Source organism: Microcebus murinus, chromosome 10, assembly GCF_040939455.1.
Source record: "Microcebus murinus isolate Inina chromosome 10, M.murinus_Inina_mat1.0, whole genome shotgun sequence".
In the NCBI taxonomy this organism is placed as follows: domain Eukaryota; kingdom Metazoa; phylum Chordata; class Mammalia; order Primates; family Cheirogaleidae; genus Microcebus; species Microcebus murinus.
Genome location: NC_134113.1, coordinates 17,032,872 through 17,050,008, shown reverse-complemented (window position 1 = coordinate 17,050,008; position 17,137 = coordinate 17,032,872). Strand labels below are relative to the sequence as shown.

At 34.3% G+C, this 17,137-nt stretch overlaps 1 protein-coding gene across 6 annotated transcripts in view; it reads right to left on the bottom strand.

The window, feature by feature from the left end:
• SLC41A2 (solute carrier family 41 member 2) overlaps nucleotides 1-17,137 on the bottom strand; it is a 121,515-nt gene that overhangs the window by 5,260 nt on the left and 99,118 nt on the right. The gene's annotated exons all lie outside the window — the stretch shown is intronic.

Here is a 17,137-nt window from a genome sequence, read left to right as displayed (position 1 = left end):
CTTTTCATGGAAGAAGATGTGCAACCCCTACTCAGGAGACAAATGCTCACTCCTAGAAAAAAGAAAATGGCATCCTTTAACCCCAAACAAATTCTAGGTGAAGATGCAAGTATAAAAATCAATACTTGAAAACTTTTATAAGAAAATATAAGAGAATATCTTTATGACATTGTTTTAAGGGAATGATTTCATAAATCAAATGTATAACATATTCAAGTTAGATAAACTACATTAAAGATTTCTATTGTTCATAAAGTTAAAAAAAAAAAAAGCACCAGGCTTGCAAAAAATCTCTGCCTTGCATATAACTAACAAAAAATTAGTATTCAGAATATTTAGAGAAAATATACAGAGAACTGCAGTTCGTAAGAAATCCAATAGGAGAGAGAAGGAAACTTAAAGTGCCAATAAACATGTGAAAAGATGCTCAACATCACTAATAAAAAAATGCAAATTAAAACCACATTGAAATCCATTTCATACCCATCTAATGGGCAAAAATCAAAATTTAAACAATAAGGCCGGGCGCTGTGGCTCACGCCTGTAATCCTAGCTCTTGGGAGGCCGAGGCGGGCGGATTGCTCAAGGTCAGGAGTTCAAAACCAGCCTGAGCAAGAGCGAGACTCCGTCTCTACTATAAATAGAAAGAAATTAATTGGCCAACTGATGTATATATAAAAAATTAGCCGGGCATGGTGGCGCATGCCTGTAGTCCCAGCTGCCCGGGAGGCTGAGGCAGAAGGATCACTCGAGCCCAGGAGTTTGAGGTTGCTGTGAGCGAGGCTGACGCCACGGCACTCACTCTAGCCTGGGCAACAAAGCGACACTCTGTCTCAAAAAAAAAAAAAAAAAAAAAAAAATTTAAACAATAATACAGTAATAGCAAACATTGTTTCTTAAATGGCCTGTTATGGGGCCATGTAGTGTTCAAAGAAGTTCACATATATGAACTGAATTAATTTTCAAAACATCTCTGTAATATTATATGAATTATTATCCCTCTTTGACATCTGAGAAAAACTAAAGCAAAGTGTAAGAAACCTGCCCAATCCAAATAAAACATGGAGATAAATAACAGAAGAAATAGCTAAAGGAGTTCCAGAGGACTCTCAGTAGCTGATGTTTTATAAATTTACATACACACACATACATTTACATACATATGTATAGATACATATATACACATATAAATACAAGTGGTTTTTTAAAACTTAAAAAATGGACTAGGATAGAAAGCATGTATAGCACACAGTAAGGGTATTTCATAAAACTTTGTTTTAGCTATGAATTTACATATCTTTATATATATGTTTCAGTATGAACATATTTCTTACTGGGCACCATGTTCAAAAATATTTGAAAGCTACTCATCTAACATGTACACTTACATGTTAGGTTCTAGGGATCTAAGATATAAATCTCTAGAAGGGGGAAACCATGTCTTCTTCCTATTTGATGCCTTGGTTTCTATCAAAATACTTAAACATGATAAACTTGAAACAAATGTTTGTTGTGAAGGGGCTTTACCACGGACTGTGTTACTGTCAACAAGGGAAAAACCTCTCTAAGTTTTAGTTTCCATATCTCTAAGATGAGGTTGCCATTACTATCTCATTAGCTGGTTGCAGAAATTAAATGAGATTATATATATAAAATGCTAAGCAAATGCTTGGTTTATAGTAGGTACTCAATAAATATTAGTGCCATTATCACTGTTGCAACAATTATTATACTCAGAATTTATGGACTCTATTTAAAAGGTTATTGAATAGAAGTCTGAACACTGGTTTTGAACATTAACCAGTTATATGACTTATTACCTCTCTAAGCCTTGGTTTTTTTCAAATGGATGAATTTATGTCTTTAGTCTGTTCTAGCTCTAACTTACAGGGGTAAGAAATTTGTTGTCATAAACTATTCAGTGATTGCTCTACTTATCTTTGTGTTTTTCCCTCTCCTCTTTCCCACATTCTTATTCCATTTATTAGATTTACTTATACATTATGCCAAAGAATATGCAATTTCTCTTTAAAGGTATTATGATGACTTAAAATTCAAGCAGGTTTAAATTTATTAAATTTTTTTTGCAAGTTAACAAAGGAGATCGGTGTTTCCTTGAAACTTTGTGTGTAATAAATTACTAAAATCACAGTAAGTAGCAGATGCTTCTTAATGCAACATGTTTTTAAACTAAATGATCATTTAAGGAATACATGCTTTTCATGGGAAAGCACACTGAATATCAAACCAAAAGTAGTCTATGTTTTTACATCGTCTGTTTGTTCTCTATGAAACATGCATAACTTCTCTAGGTAAATATGCCTTCTGAAAAGGTAACTTTGTAGCCCTAGCTAATTATGCATGTTCTAGATGTATTTCTTGGAATTTAAATATATAAAGTATAAAAACATATATTTGCTTTGGACGATATTGATTCTCTTGGCCAGCTCCTTCTTTGAGCTAGAATCAACATTCCCATGAATCAGCGTCTCCATAATGCCTTAACTGCCAATACCTGCCTTGTGTATAGTGTGAGATAGATGATTTCTATGGGAGAGCAATGCTTAGAAATATGATATAAAAACCCCCAGAAGTAGCAAATTAGTACAGTTCTTCCTAACCCCTAACTTTACAAAGGTTGAATTTATTAATATATCCCCTATAAAAATATGTTTCCCTAATCTCATTTCCAGGCCAGAAACCCTACTCATTAAAATCTAATATTTAAATGTCTGCTAAGAATAATTTAGGATTATCAGTCAACAGGAATTCAGTCTACTAATATTCAGATAAAAGCATCTTTTCTTTGACTTAAACTATTTTTGTGAGGTGGCAGGTGGGGGAAGGTGGGAAGTAAGTGGTGCTGCTGAAAAGACAGCTGATGTTTGGTTACCTTTTCCTTCTATAGTGGGAATTATTATCTCTATTTTTGGAAGAGAAAATTTCGATGCTGAAAGGTTAAATGACTTGCCCAGTTACACAACTAGCGAAAGGTAGAGTCAAACCCAGGTCTACGCTTCTTCCCCCTATAACATTAGCCGTACTGGGCAGTGACGGGGGCAGCCAGAAAAGGAGATGTTGTGTATCTACAGGTAAAATGTTTCTAACTGCAGATACATAACAAAAAACAAAACAACAACAACAAAATAAAATAACCCAACCCCCCAAACAAAAACACAACAAAATGACTGGCTTGAAACTTCCTTTTTTAGCAACATTGTAAACAAAATACCCTAAACAAGCCAGCCACTGGAAACAAAATGCTCCAATAAAATATCAAAACTATCTTTGTAAATGCATCACTGAGCTGGCATGAAAGTAAGGAATCCTCAGAGGCCCAAAACAAAGGAAACAGGCACGCAGGGGGTAATTCTCCCACCAAAGCTAGCTTTGGCCCTGAAGATCTAGAGTGGGCTGCTTCACATAAGCTAAAGAGCTACACCTTCTGAATAAGAAATAAACCTGTCTTCCAGCAGAGGCAGGAAGGAAAACTTGTCTGACTGTAGGTACTACACGGTGGGAGAAAAATACCCCCTAAAAAGTCTTAACCACAAGGTGATCCTTATATGGATCTGAGGCCAATATCAAACTACCTCTGTGGTCTGAAGAACCTCAAACTGCAGAGAGTTGCCCCTCGGTATCCACTGGGGATTGGATCCAGTACTCCCCCAGGATACCAAAATCCAAGGATACCCAAGTCCTGTATAGAAAGTGGTTCAGTAGTTGCAATAACCTATACATATCCTCCCATATACAGTCATGCTTTGCTTAATGAAGGGATATGTTCTGAGAAATGTATCATTAAGCAATTCTATTGTTGTGCAAACATCCTAGAGTGTACCTACACAAACCTAAATGGGATAGCCTAACACACACCTAGGCTAGCCTATTGCTCTTGGGCTACAAACCTGTACAGCATGTTTCTGTACTGAATACTCCAGGCAATTGTAACACCATGGTCAGTATTTGTGTATCTAAACATAGAAAAGGTACAGTAAAAATACAGTATAAAGGGCACTTCCGTGAGTGGATCTTTCAGAACTAGAAGTTGCTCTGGGTGAGTGAGTGAGTGAGTAGGAGTAAATGTGAAGGCCTAGGACATTAGTGTATACTACTGTAGACTTTATGTAAATTTAGGCTACACTAAATTTATTTATTTATTTTTTTTGAGACAGAGTCTTGCTTTGTTGCCCAGGCTAGAGTGAGTGCTATGGCGTCAGCCTAGCTCATAGCAACTTCAAACTCCTGGGCTCAAGCAATCCTCCTGCCTCAGCCTCCCAAGTAGCTGGGACTACAGGCATGTGCCAACCATGCCCGGCTAATTTTTTCTATATATATTAGTTGGCCAATAAATTTCTTTCTCTTTATAGTAGAGATGGGGTCTTGTTCTTGCTCAGGCTGGTTTCGAACTCCTGACCTCAAGCAATCTGCCGGCCTCAGACTCCCAGAGTACTAGGATTACAGGCGTGAGCCACCACCCGGCCTAAATTTATTTAAAAATGTTTTCTTTCTTCAATAAATTAACTTTAGATTACTGTAACTTTTTTACTTTATAAACTATTAAATTTTTTAAACTTTCTGACTCTTGTAATAACACTTAGCTTAAAACATAAACCCACTGTATAGCTGTACAAAAATATTTTCTTTATATCTTTATTCTCTAAGCTTTTTTCTTCTTAAAAATTTTAACCTTTTAAACTTTTTGTGTTAAAAACTAAGATACATTTCATCCCAGGAGGGATTAAAAAAAAACACAAAAACTAAGACACATAAGCTTGAGGTATTTTTGGTAAAAAGAAAAAAAAAAAAAAAACAACTAAGACACAAACACATATTAGCCTAGGCCTACACAGGGTCAGGATCATCAATATCACTGTCTTCCACCTCCACATCTTGTCCCATTGGAAGGTCTTCAGGGACAATAACACACATAGAGCTGTCATCTCCTATGGTAACAATGCCTTCTTCTAGAATACCTCCTGGAGTACCTGCTTGAGGCTATTTTACAGTTAACTTTTTAAATAGAAGGAATATACTCTAAAATAATGATAAAATATGGTATAGTAAATAAACTAGTTATAGTTATTATCATTATCAGATATTATGTACTACACATAATTGTATGTTCTAGACCTTTATACAAGTGGCAATGTAGTAGGTTTGTTCACACCAGCATCACCACAAACACATGACTGATGTGATGTGTCATGACCATATGGCTATGATATCACTAGGCAATAGAAATTTTTCAGCTCTGTTATAATCACAGTTATATATGTGGTCTGTCTTTGACCAAATTGCTATTATGCAACACATTACTATACTTGAGAATAGATTTTAAATGTTCTCATTATACAAAAATGATAAGTATGTGAAGAATGGACATGTTAATTATCTTGATTTAGCCATTCCACAGTGAATACATATATTAAAACATCATGTTGGATATCATAAATTATACAATTACTGTTTGTCAATTTAAAAATAAATTAATTAAAAAATAAAAAGCATCAATGTTCCAAAAAAAACCCCAATGATCTTAGTATCAATAGTCATAATCCATAAAATGAACTGATTTAATTCTCAAAACATCTTTGTAATATTGTATGGATTATTATCCCTCTTTGACATTTGAGGAAACTAAAGCAAAGTGTAAGAAACCTGCCCAATGAAATGAAACAGTACACTAATAGTAAAAATAATAGTGGAATCAGAACCCAAAAGATTTCAGACACTGGAAACTTCTGGCACAGAATATAACATAGGTCTATATAATATTTTTAAAGAGATAAAAGAATGAAGAAATGAACAAATAAGTTATAAAAAGCAAGTAGAACTTCTAAAACTCAATAGATAGATGAGATTAACAGCATATTAGACACAGTTAAAGACATAACTGACAAACTAAAAGATGAATCTAGAGGAATGAAAAGTAGCACAAAGATATAAAGAGTTGAGAAATATGAAAACATATGCCATAAACACAGAGAATAGCGTAAGTCTCAAACACATCTATTCGGGGGATCCAGGAGGAGGTGAAAGATAATAGGGAAACATTCAAAGAGAGAATTGAAACATTTGAAAGAAGCATTTAAAGAGAAACATTTATGAAACATTTAAAGAGAAAATGACCATCTTAGTGGGAGATATTAACCCACTTCTCTGTAAAATTAATAGATCAACTGGATAAAATCTGAAAAAACATAGATGATTTAAAATATATAATTAACAAACTGGATCTAATGGATGTAGATAGAATACTATAGCCCAAACTTGGAAAATATACTTTTTTTCAAACACACTGATAATATTTATAAAAACTGTCCACATATTAGGCCATAAGAATATTCTCAATAAAGCCACAAAGGATTAATATCATAAAGGCCACATTCTCTAATTGCAGTGCAGATAGACATCAATAACAAAAAACCCCATATGTCTGGACAAGTATACTTCTAAATAAAGCATGAGTCAAAGAGAAATCATAATGCAAATTATAAAATATTTAGAACTGACCAATAATTGAATGTTATGTATCAAACTTGTAGAATGCTGGCAATGCAACACTTAAATGCTTATGTTAGAAAAGAAGAAAGACTGAAAATAATTGAGCTGTGCATCTATACCTAGAAGTTAGAAAAAAAACCAATTATAAATCCAAAGTAGAATGAAAAAAATAATAAATGTAAAAATATTAATAGAAAACAAACATGATAGTAAAGATAAAGTCAAAGTTGGTCCACTGAATAGGCAAGTAAGACTGACAAATGTTGGGCAATCTTAAGGTAAAAAGGGAAAGTACAAATAAACTATGAAAAATGAGGACTGTGTTAGATACTGACTATAGGCACTCAGCACCCATTCCCACCCACTCTATGGTTTTCCCTATCTTGCAAGGGGTAAGAAGCCTAAGAATATACTTCTCAGACTCCCTTACCAGAAGGGTTCCAGATTGAGTTTAGGCTCCACCATGTTGCACTCACTCATGCAAGACTCTGGAGATGTAAATGAAGTAGAAGTTTGTGGGTTTTTTTCTCCAAAAGAGTACAGTACTCTGGAGTCTTTGGCAGTCACACATTTTTGCAAGGGCTGACCAGGTTCCATGTTCCTCAACCAGTTACCAACCTCAAGGTCTGGGAACAGCTATAATGTTGTACTAGTTTTTTATATTTCTTAACTTCTAAGTAATACCAGGCATCCTGACTCTCTGGACCACATCTGCTGTAGCAGCCCCCTTCCCTCCACACCAGCTTCCCTCCTCCTCTTCTGCCAAGGTCTAAAAATACTTTCAAATATCTTCCTCCATTCCCATCAACACACTTCTATGAGATTGGTATGAGCATCAAAACAAAACCAAGAAACAGTTTACATACACATTATCCCTGTGAATAGTGTTATTGGAGAGTAAATAAATTAACACATAAGAAGGTCATTTGTCACATTTAACATTTTAAATATTTATACACTTGGCACTTGTTCAAAGTATACACATAGGCATTTAATGTAAGGACTTGCTATTTCACTCTTGACTTTTTGTTTAGTTCCAATATGGAAAGACAAAAAGTCCTAAGTGTAATAGCACTCTTCTATTTTAATTATTTATACAAGAACTTTCAATGAACAACTTGTACAGTTTTTATATCCATTTCTTTCCCCCTACGTTATATTTTTTCTAATTATATTTATTGAAATGTAATTTTATATCTGTTGGATCTAATAAAAAATCAGGGCTTCTAAAAATATGTATATATGTATTTTATATTATATACATAGAAAAAGAGTTTCTTTTATAATCCTATGTATTTTATTTATTGCATGAATTTAAAAACCTTATTTTGAGAAGAATCCCATAGTAGTAAAAAAAAAAATTCCCAAGGAGTCCATGACACAAAAATGGTGAAGACTTTTTGTCCAAAACAAATTCTTATAATGTATTTCAGGAGTCCTAGACAATAATTTTTATAAGCCTTGATTTTTAATATGAAATTGATAGAAACAACCTAAGGGTCCATTAAAAGAAGAATAGATGAATAAATTATAGAATATTCATATAATAGAATACAATGTAATAGGTAAAACAGTTCAATGTCAATTCAATTAAAATATAGTAAATGAATAACAGTTACAAATGTGAATGAATTTCAAATATAATGATGAACAAGAGTCATTTAAGCACATGTTCAGTATGATTTCATTTTTTTTAATTTTAAAAACATGTCAAAATAAAACACAAAATTATAAGGAAAAGCATAGACATGAGGGCCATATAATTCAGGATCAAAAGTTTCCTCTGGGGAGCAGAAAGGGGAATATAGGTGGCTTTAAAAGGTACTAGGGCACTGCTAGTGTTACATTTTTTGAGCTACATGGTGAGTGTACTCGTATTCACTGTATTCTTCTTCTTCTTACCTTATACAAGTCATTGTTATGTATTCAATATTTAATATAAAATTAAAATTTTAAAAAAATATAATAATTCTTGGCTGGGTGTTTCTTAACTCTTGCCTGGTTAAGCCTACCAATGATCACTCCCTCATCTGATCATGTGGCCCTGATTCTACAATCCCCCTTCAAATAGAAGGCCTTTCTTCAAGTTACTTAGCAAAACACTCCACTGGAAAAACTCATACTCATTTATTTAAAAGTATTTATTGAGTGTCTTTCCAATGTACTACTCACATTTGAAAACTAACTTTTAAAAATATATATATTTTTACCAGCATTACACACTAAAATATTTGTGGTGGTGGTCTCTGAGTGTGGGGATTATGGGCAATTTTGACAATGATGAATACTCTGTCTATGGCCATACCACTCCAAATACACCTGATCTTGTCTGATCTCAGAAGCTAAGGGTCAGGCCTGTTTAGTACTTGGATGGGAGAAACAAAACTCAAACACTAAAAAAAAATTTAAAAACTAAAACAAAATAAAACATAAAAAATGTTCTCAACAACCTAAACACCCTCCCTTGCCTAGAGACCTATTTCTTAAGTAGGGGACATATGGTCTCAGAAAAAATATTTAAAAAGATAATTTTGAAACTGAATAATAAATATCTCTAGAAAATTGAACTACCTGAAAAATATTTTAATTGCAGGTAAAAGGAAAATGTCAGAAGTACAGCTCTGGACTTCTTTGAGATAAGAAAGGTAAAAACAAATTCATGAAACCCCTGATAAGAAGACAACTCATTTTATTGGAAAGAGTAAAAGTGAAGAGGCAAAGAAATAAATGAGAAATTTGAAACCTAGAATATGGACCTTGTCTTAATATGGAAGGGTCTAAAGCCATTGGTTAGAGATAGACTATGGAGAAACGCAGAAAATAGAGCTTGATGTACAAAGGGAAAAATCATGCTTAATTAATCTAATTAACATCTTGGAAAAAGCAGCTATGAGAAGTGACAAGTGTGAAAGCCCAGACATAATCAACTTGGACTTCCAGAAGGTTTGAGATATAGTATCACATAAGGATTTGTAGATATAATTACTGCTGCTGTTGAAATGCCAGAACTCTATGTTGAGAGTAGAGACTAAAAAGATGTTGCTTTGGCAGGAATCACAATGGCAAAATCATCTATATTAGATTGGGTTATTCAGTATATCTATACCTGCAAACATATAAATATTCATATATGTGAACTGAGACCTACATAAAGAAAGTTTGCAATTTAAAAAATGGTAAATGATTTCTTTTTGAAACTAAAATCAAGAACATGTTAAGGCTCTAAAGAAAACAACAGTTGCTTAAGAATAGACATATAAATCAGCAGAACAGAAGACAGTCTAGAAATAGACCCACATATATATAGTAAATTGATTTTTGACAAAAATGCTAAGGTAATTCAAGGGACAAAAGGATGGTCTTCCCAATAAATAATGCTGGAACAACTAGACATTCACATTGAAAAATATGAACCTCAAGCCTTATCTCATACTACACACAAAAATTCACTCAAAATGGTTAGAGACCCAAATAAAAGCTAAAACTAGAAAATATCTTAAAAAAAATATAAGAGAAAACTCTCACAACCTAGAGATAGGCAAGGTTTTCTTATGACATAAAAAGAACTCATTATTTTTAAAAAATTGATAAACTGAACTTCATTAAAATTAAAACAACTTCTCTTAAAATATATGGTCAAGAAAATGAGAGGACAAAATTTTGAGATCTAATGTACAACATGAAAACTAAAGTTAATAAAATTGTATGAGAGATTTTTATTAAATAAGATTTTAGCTGCTTTTGTCATAGACACAAAAATAATTATGCAAGATGATAGATATGTTAATCCGCTTCACTATGATAGCATTTTACTATCTATATGCATTCCATATCATGTTGTAAACCTCAAATATATACAATAAATTTATTTAAAAAAGAAAATGAAAAGGCAATCATAGACTGACAGAAAATATTTTCAATACATATATCTGACAAATAACTAGTATCCAGGATATATAAAGAACCCTTACAACTCAAAAATAAGTCAACTCAGTTTTTTAAAAAAATGAACATAAGAAAACAAAAGGCGGCCAGGTGTAGTGGCTCATGCCTGTAAACCTATCTATTTGGGAGGCCAAGGTGGGAGGATCACTTGAGGCTAGGAGTTCAAGACCAGCCTGAGCAAGAGGGAGACCCCTTTTCTACAAAAAATAGAAAAATTACCCAGGCATGGTGGCGCAACCCTGTACTTCGAGCTAATTGGGAGGCTGAGGCAAGAGGGTTGTTAGAGCCCAGGAGTTTTAGGTTGTAGTGAGTTATGAAGACACCCCTGCAGTCTAGCCCAGATGACAGAGCAAGACCCTGTCTCAAAAAAAAAAAAAAGAAAAGAAAAGAAAAATGGCCAATAAACCCACAAAAAGATAGTCAATATCATTACTTATCAGATAAATGCAAATTATCATCACCATAATACTACCTTTACAGCCACTAGAATGGCTAGAAAGGTAGAAAGACTGACAATACTAAGTGATAGTGAGGATGTGGAACAATTGGAACTCTCATGCTAATGAGAATGCAGAATAGTATAATCACTCTGAAAACAGCTTGGTGGTTTCTTATAAGGTTACACTTTTCATGAGACCCAGAAATTCTACTCTTGGGTATTTAGCCAAGGGAAATAAAACCATATACCTGCACAAAGACTTGTACATGAATGTTCTTAGCAGCTTCATGTATAATGGCCCCAAACTGGAAACAAACCAAATGTTCATTAACAGGTGAATGGATAAACCAATTGTGATTTATTCACACAATGGAATACTACTCAGCAATAGAAAAGAAGCAAACTACTAATACTCATAACAATATGGCTAAGTTTCAAAAATATTATGCTGAGTAAAAGGAGACACCAAAGAATACACACTCAGATTCATTTATATGAAGTGCCAGAAAGGGGAAATATAATTTATAGTGACAGAGAACATATCAGTGGTTTCCTTTTGGAGGTGAAGGTAATGTTCTGTATGTTGATTATGGTAGTTGCTATATGAGTGTACACATATGTCAAAACTCATCAATCTCCACTCTTCACATGGGTATATTTTACTATATATAAACTATACCTTAATGTTGATCTTTTTAATTGTCTTTGTAGGTTGGAGATTTCATCTCTGTATACTGAGTTGCAGTGTGCAGCCTTCCCAGCAATAGGCTGCAGCCAGGGGTCACCAAATGATAGCCTGAGGTCAAATATGGCCCTGTGTGGCCCATAAAGACGGTTTTAGTTTTTTTAACATTAAAAAAAAGTCAGAGGAAGAATATTATTTTGTGACACATGAACATTATATGAAATTCAAATTTCAGTGTCCATAAATAAAGTTTTGTTGGGATACAGCCATGCTCATTTATTTACATATTGTCTATGGCCACTTTTGCACTATTATGGCAGAGTTGACTACTGGTGCCAGAGACCATATGGCCTGCAAGGTCTAAAATGTTTACTATCTGGTCCTTTGCAGAAAAAGTTTGCTGACTGCTACTCTAGAATATAGGAATTCTTCCTGTCACCCTCAATTAACAAATAATGGAATTAACCGGGTTGTTCTCAATCCTCTTACTTATCCTGTGAGAGAGAGATAGAACATAGGCTTTGGAGTGATACGAGTCTAAGTTCAAATCTTACTTACTACTTACTTACCTACTTATCCCTAACAATCTGTGAGGGATTGATTCCAGGACCTCCCTTGGATACCAAAATCCATGGATAACAAAACCTGCAGATACTCAAGTCCTTTATATATAACAAAATGGCACAGTATTTCCATATAGCCCACGCATATCCTCCTGTTACTTTAAATCATCCTTAGATTATTTATAGTACCTAACACAATGCCAACACATCACTTCATTCACATGGATTTAATGTAGTACTTGGCATGAGGCAAATTCAAGTTTTGCTTTTTGACACTTTGTGAAATTTCTTTTTACCAAATATTTTGATCCACTGTTGGTTGAATCCATGGATGTGGAACCCACGGATACAGAGGGCTGAATGTGTATCACTTTGGGCAAGTTTTTTAAGCTTTTAGTTTCTTAGATTTGTCACTTGGAAAGTAGGGAAGACAATATACTGCTGAAAGGATAAATGAGATAATATAAATAAAGTATATATTGTCTGACAATTAAGAAACACTTAATAAATATTAGTTCATATTGTGTTTCTAAATAAAGTATTTAAGAACAACGATTTGTCAAATGAGGGGGGAAAAAAGATTGATCCTAACCACCTACCAGCCAGTTTTCAAAGTATAAGGCACAACAATTCTCCCTACTTTAACTCAGTTCTTACCTTGGCAGAAGTTAGTTACCAAACTTCATTTACCTTTTATTCAACTTTTTATGCCTATTTCTGTACTTACTATATATGCAATTGTACGGTATGTACTCTTTTTGTGTCTGGCTTCTTTTGCTTTTATTTGAAGATTCACAACATTGTTGTAAATATATTGTGTAGAGTTGTAGAACATTCATTATCCCTGCTGTACAGCACTTCATTGTGAAACTTTATGTACTTCCAATAAAGTTTAGCGTCCTATTTAAGTGGATAAGATGTTAAAATTATCAACCTTGTAATATTTAAGTATAGTTATGCTCCAAATAATGATGTTTTGGTCAACTACGGGCCACATATACAATGGTGGTTCCATAAGATTACAATACTGTATTTTTACTGTATCTTTTTGAAATTTAGATACACAAAAACTTACCATTGTGTCAAAATTGCCTACAGTATTGAGTACAGTAACATGCTGTACAGGTTTATAGCCTCAGTGAAATAGGTTATACCATATTGCCTAGGTTGTAGTAGGCTATACCCTCTAGGTTTGTGTAAGTACACTCTATGCTGTTCGCACAATGATGAAATTGGCTAATGTTTCTCAGAACATATCCCTGTTGTTAAGCACTGCAGGACTGCAGTCATTTATTGCATATTTTATTTGTACTTTTCGAGCATGTAGTTCTACTTTTTAAAATGTATCTTCAAATTGTTTTATGTGTATGTTTCGTTTCCCCAACTGATCTGTTATCTCTTTTAGATAAGGAACCTTGTCAAGTGTTTATCCTATTACCCATATAAAGTATACTCAACATATCTTGCATCTAATTTAACAAATATTTATTTACATTAACATAGAAAATACTGTGATAAGATTTATGGAACATTCAAGGAATAAGACACAGCTATTGCTTTCAACAAGATATCAGAATCTAAATGAGGAAACATAACTCAAATGCCTAAAATAATCTAAGAGTAATACAGAACTGAATATTCATTTTACAAATAGTTACTGTGCCAGACAGGGGCTGGGTGTGAGGCTACTGAATAAAACATAATCCTTGGATGAGCCTGAACTGGCGACATCCTCTACAATCCTCTTAAAAAATGGAAGCTACCTTAGCAGAGCTGGATGGTAACATTCATTAGAGAACATAAACAGAGGTTCTGCAGAGTACCTTCAGAAGCAGATGATCCAAGGCAATTAACTATTAACCCGAGATTCTCAGAACAAAGAGATAACTTGACCTAGCTTCCACCCAAGACCATCAGAACAAATTTTTCTATATATCTCATTATCCTTTGCATTCCCATCTTTATTGATCATATCTCTTGTGCAACCCCTGGCTCTTTCTGCCTATGTAGAAATTAGGTTCTTTAATGCCAACCCATGAACAAGCCTAATTGTTCTGTGGCGCTATTAAGCCAATCCAAGGATATGACTCCCCAACACCCTTGATGGTCCCAGAAAGGACTCTATCCTTTCTGGGAAAACAATAACAGGTAGAACACATTCCTAAAATTATCAATCCTATCAACAGGAGTTGGACAATTCGAGATTGTCAAGGAAAATGTGCTTCTCACTTAGAGATCACAGTCTTAGAGATCACAGTCTAAGCCGGAGGGGCACAATTAATTGTGTTAACCCATGTCATTACAGTTATTAGATAATAGTGATAGACAATAGAATGCTTTGGACTTTCTTTTGGCCAACCAAAACCATTGCTAACACTTTGTGCTATACCTGAATTAACATTACAGGTGAAATGAAACTATCTATATATGAGATTTAAAAAAAAAAAAAAGTACAGCCTAGCTACCTAGGGAATCATTGAAACTTGTTTTCTTGATCAGGCCTCAAAAATCTTATGTCTTGGTAGCAAAGTACCTTCTAGATCCCTTCTTAAAATATTTCTAATTATTCTTATTTGTCTCACAGTCATTTAATGTTTATTGTCCAAAGTCTCAAATGTTTTTTTGCACAGCTACCGTCTGGCAGATGTCTCAACAAATGTTTCAAAGACAAAAAAAAAAAAAAAAAAAGAAAAAATAATAAAATAAAATAATGCTGATTGACACAAACTGAAAATCAGTTCTCTACAGATGAAATCTCATCTTCAAGGAGTATCAACAGCAGAGGTAAAGGTCTGGGCAATTCTTATGATTTCTTCTGCAGTTTTAATTGTGTGAAGTACAAAGGTTGGGAATAAAAAGTTCCCATTTTCCTTTGCAAAAAAATTGATTGTTCTTTAGTCATGGTAACAAGTAGCCACCAGAACTGGTTTTAAATTCATTCAATCAATAAACTTGCCTCCGTGAACAAGCTTTAGAAGCTAGCCAATCCATGACGGTCCTTGTTTCTGAAGTAGCCAATTAGGAACTAATCCATTCCAATAAACACACCCTTGAGGGCCAACCAAACAGCAGCAACACCCAGATAACCATACTGCTACAGATGACAACAAACTACTCATGCTTTTGAACGTCTGCCAATTCCTAAAGTCATGCTTCCTTAAAGCCCTACAAAAGATCAATAGATTGCTCTGCTTGTGCCTGGTGTAAGTATAGCTCTCTTACAATAGTGAGTAAAAATTCAACATTGGCTTTTTATTTCAGAGACTGTGTGATGGTCTCATTATACTTTGATACCCTTTAAGCTTCTCTTTTAATAAATCCAAATATCTCTGGAAGCTTCTTTGCTTCAATACATTTCCTTATATAGTACAAAAATAACAATTTAGATTACCTTTCTTATGCTGAGCTAATATAGACATTTACCTTTAAAATTAAAAGGTAACATGGTGCTAATATTTATTTTTTAAAATAGCTAAAACTTTTAAATTATAGAATCATTCAGGTCAGTATTTTGGGGGTGAATATCCTGGGGTCGTAGTCAACTAAGATTTTATTCTGGCAAATTCCTGAGTAATGGTTTTTATGCTTTTCAATTAAGTGCTTTCACATGGCTATGTTATAAGATTTTTTTTGTAGATGATGTGAAAATTCCTCTAAATCATGTCTGCAATCTCAGCAGGACTCAGAGCAGAGGCAGCAACATCCTAGGGAGAGCATTTGAGAAACGATGGCTCAGCTTCTCTGGTTCTACCTTCATCTTCATCAGGCTTGACAAGACTGAGAAGAGCTCCCTTTCCCAAGGCCTTGTTACACAAGGATCCAGCACGCTGTGCTTCCAAAAAGGCATACTGTCATTTCGTCTTCTGTGCATTACTGGCCTGTGGCCCAAGCATACCTATCTAAAGAATCAATCATAAATATGGATTTAGAAAAGTGTCTCAAGTCTATGTCTTAGTCTACAACCTAAGCTCCAATAACAAAATCACACTAGTGCATCACAAAAACACTATCACAAGGCTTTTAAAAAGGAATTTCAAAAATTCATCTGCTTCAAGTTCCTACCTTAAGGTAAACAGCTCCCAAAGTTACAGTAGATGTTTTCACACCTAGAAAAAAAAATTCTAGGAACCATACATCTTCCCCTGACATCTCCTTTGTCATTCTCTTCACACTTCTCCCTCAACCCAAGCTGACAGACAGAAACCAATTAAGAGACAGAGGCAGAACGGTCACATGGAAAGAATAAAGAGATCCTTACTTTCTAGTTAGAATCTTGCATATTCAATTCCTGAGGAGAGAGAATAGAATGTGAATAAGATCAGGCAACCTGTTAAAATTCCTGGCTGCTTAGCTTTCCTTTGAAATGCCATCTGGGAATAGGATTTAGTTAAAGGGTATCGATAAGAAAGACATAACCACACCATTTAGTAAGGGCCTACTATGTGCCAACTACTTAACTATTACAACTACTGTGCAAAAAGGAAGCATTATCCTCATTTTACATGCAAAGACAATAAGACTCCAAGGAATGAAGTAATTTGCCCAAGCCTAAGCTAATTAACTTGCTCAGCTACTGGGTGGTTATCTTGGAATTCCAATATGCTCACATTGTCACCATAGCACTACATTCCTCCTTATCTAGAGTGACTCCAAGGAATACAGTGAGGTATCAAAATCATGGTAGAACTCAATGCTTGTTCCATAGGTTCTGATTCCCTGTCACCCTACGAGACTCATTGTCCCAGTAATCCACAGCTACTGATGATATTAAAATAATAAGGCAATAATGAGGACAATAATAGTACCTTACATGCATTACCTCATTTCATCCTTATAACAACACACAAGGTAGGTCTATTCTTAGCCTACTTTTACAGATGAGAAAACACAATCCCTAAGAGGTGACTTGGTCTAAGGTGACTCGGGTAATGAGTGGTGGAAGCCAGAGCCTGAGCCCTTACAAACTATCTCACACTGCATCAGAGGAATGTATCAGAT